This window comes from Cynocephalus volans, chromosome 4, assembly GCF_027409185.1.
Source record: "Cynocephalus volans isolate mCynVol1 chromosome 4, mCynVol1.pri, whole genome shotgun sequence".
Classification (NCBI taxonomy): domain Eukaryota; kingdom Metazoa; phylum Chordata; class Mammalia; order Dermoptera; family Cynocephalidae; genus Cynocephalus; species Cynocephalus volans.
The window spans coordinates 81322902-81326462 of NC_084463.1; positions in this window are offsets into that span (position 1 = coordinate 81322902).

Below are 3561 nucleotides of genomic sequence, written 5' to 3' on the forward strand. Positions count from 1 at the left end.
AAAAAAGTTCTAAGGAAAATATAAATAAAATAAAGGCCACTTAAAAAATAATAAATAACCATCAATGTGGGCTCAAGAAATGGGCCTGATCTTTAATGTTATCTGAAATGCCACACAAAATATACAACTGAAAGTCCCAAACCAATAAACTTAACTCTCATTTTTCCTTTAAACCTTTAATAAGAGAATGCATGGGCCAGCATTTTCCAAACTGTTAGTTCCATAAATGTCGATGTGCATTTTATAGATAAAAAGAGTTCTGCTATAAAGTAAGGTGGAGAGGACTGCATTCTGCATGTCAATGGCATGAGGGGCCAGTGCTGAAACAGACTAACTCTGCCAAAAAGTAACTAAGGCTAACTAAAAATAATCTCCCACATGTGTTTTAAGTGAAAATCCCCAGTTCCCACCTGTCAAGAGTTTTGATTCAGGGAAGCCATGGAGGCCAGGACTTTGTGATTATAATGCTAAATTTGGGAACTACTGCTATAACCCATGTTGAAGATTCACAATATGCATCAGCAAATTAAAGTTTAGGGGAAAGTATGAGTAAGAAAAGCTTGCTTGCTTCCTGTAGCCTAATGTTTGACACACTCATTTGGCCATAGAAACTCCTTCTGTCTTCCTCATCCCTACCTCTACCCATTAACAATTTTTCATGGAATAAAGTTTGGAAAACATTAATATAAGCAAATCTGGTGTTTTCATAACCGTCATATTCTCAGAATCTCATTTACATATACTTGATTACAAAAGACAAATGATACTAACAGACATGTCTACAGTAGATATTTATTAGAAAAGGGCTCCCTGGATATATACCAGGTGGTTCATATTCATAGCTCAGTTTTCCCTATCTCCTACACATTCTTGTAAAGAACTGTATGAGAAAAAATGACTTGCAGAAGCAGACTCCCATAATACTTCAAATGCTCAATCTGGTGAGCTCCTTAGGAGTGGAGACTATGTCTTACTCATTTTTCTATCAGCAACTCTTTCCACAGGGTATAAAATGAATCAATGTTGTTGGAGCTGACAGAAAGAAGATTCACACTATTATAGTTACTGAACATAAGGAGGGATTAAGGCCGTCATAAAGATTTTTTAAAACAACATAAATTGAAGCAAAAATGGTTTATTGTTGGTGTATAAATCTCGGGCAACCAAAAAATGCTTAAACTGTACCACTTTGTATTTTTCCCATCATTTAATGCTACCTGTTAAACATGCTTGCCACCTTAACAAATTCCAGACTATCAACCAATAACATCCCAATCAACTTAAACAATGAAAGAAAACCACAACACACCCAAAAGGAAGGTTTTTGTGATATTTTATCTCTTAATTGTGAAATATGCTGATTACTTGGGGGGAAAGATCCTGTTTTCCTTGCTTTCCATTTTATTATCCAATGCCTTTCATAGAGGTGCCCAATAATCATTCGGATTTCTTTTTTTTAGATTGTGTCTGTGCACATATAAGCAAGCGATCAGAGTTCTCCCACTAGGTTCCATGGCAAGAGGACATTTGTTTTGTTCACTGCTGCAGCAGTCTCAGCATGTAGAGCATGCTCCTTAAATAGTTGTGAATAGATAAGTGAACGAATGAATTCCATATTAAGCACATACACTTTCTGGTGATGCAGTAGTAGAACCCAGCATCCTAACCACAGCCCCCTCTTCCTGGCCAGTGTCACTAATCAAGATTTGAGCCTACCAATTTCCCTAAGTATCTTCTCCAAACGTTGAACTTCAACCGAAATTTTCTAGAGCTTGTATTTAATTCAGTTGAAAACACATAAGACCATATATTCATTCCTGGGGAAACAATAACTTTTCCTCTTCTGCAAACTCAGGAGAGGCTGATTGCTTCCTGCCTCACCACTAGGTCACTACGGGATGGGATATCCTGTAGGTTGCCACACCCTTTGTCTATATCTCATTTTACCCTTTTCTAGGAATCCATGCTACAATATGGTGTTTTCTCTATACCATGGGATATTATGTGAGTTGGAGTTTGCAAAGTACTTCACAAAATATTTCCAGGGTAAAGACAGATAACACCCAGAAGTGGCAGAAGATTTGGAATAACTCTCACTTTGGGCCAACCTCCATCACAGTTTGGAGCTTTTATACTGAACAAACAAATGCAAACAGAAAAATAAGAAGTATTAGAATCAATTTTACACCACATTTTACAGTGCAATAAGGCTGAGCCACTTGGGGAAACCATTCATGACCAGTGCATTCAGAGCAGTGATTGCACCCAAAATCCAGTTTCAAGACGCTGGCCAGAACGCTTTCTTCCCCCATGTCTCCTATACATTATGTAATTCTAGGAGTTAGAAGGGAGGAAAAGCCTTCAAAAAAGCTGGGAGCACTAAAAAGTACAGCATCCCTATTTAGTCTCCAGCACACACTGACAACCATGAAGAAGCCATAGATGTTTGTAATAGATTTCAACTCCAACCCAGCAAAGAGAACTTGATATTCAACTATACCTGAGAGCATGGCTCTGTTTGCTTATGGCTCAACATAGACTCCCCAGCCTTCTGATTTCCCAGTAACAATCTCTCCTTCCCACCAAACCAACCCTGCCTCTTTCTGCAAGGCTACCTTAGCCCGCACATCAGGTATCCCTCCTTTCTGATGCTAATGAAGTTCAGACAACCAAATCCTTTGGTTTTCAAGCAGAATTGCCTATCTGGAGTAATTTAGCTATAGCAGGCAAAACTGAAAGAACTTGCATTAGAAGAAAAATCTAAATCTTCCTTAGAACAAAGGAATACAATGAAAGGAGAGGAAGAGTTTACATGAATCTCCATGTCCACACTTTTGGAGGGAGAGGAAGAAAACATTTTAATCATGAATGCTCCTGGTTTCTTCATTCATTCATTCATTCATTCATTCATTCCTTTTTCTTTCACTATTTTGATGGCTGCATTCAAAATAATTCTTGCCAGTAGCCCTATTAAGCAGGATACTCTGAAGTTGCAGTCATAGTATAATGAATGAGTCTAATGCCATGTCGAGATTCATAATCATCAGTACTGAGGTCTCAAATTCTTCATCTGCCATCTCCTTGGTAGAACAGCCAATATGTTCTGGTAGCATGATTGGTTAATTCCTTGTTTGTTTGATTTAAATTATGGGTCTCCCTCTTTCCAAGGAGGCTCGCTCCAGAACAGAGAATGAGTGGAATGTGGAAAATCATTGCCTGAAAGCTATCATGTGGTTATTAGATAGTTTACACAGCTCAGCACACAGCAGCTAGAAGTCTCACAGACCTTTCCTAATGTAGACCTATGATCAAGGTAGAGTTGATTAAAATAGAAGGATTCCAAAGTGTGTTTTAATCATTTTTCCTCAAAGTAAAGAAAAGGTAGGCACCATGCAATTCCAGCAGCAATTTATTTTTGAGTGGTCAGCATTAATTTGTGTTGGGTTTTTTTCTCTACTTTTTAATTTTGTTTGTTTGTTTTTTGGTGGCTGGCCAGTAAGGGGATCTGAACCCATGACCTTAGTGACCTTAGTGTTATAACACCGTGCTCCAACCAGCTGA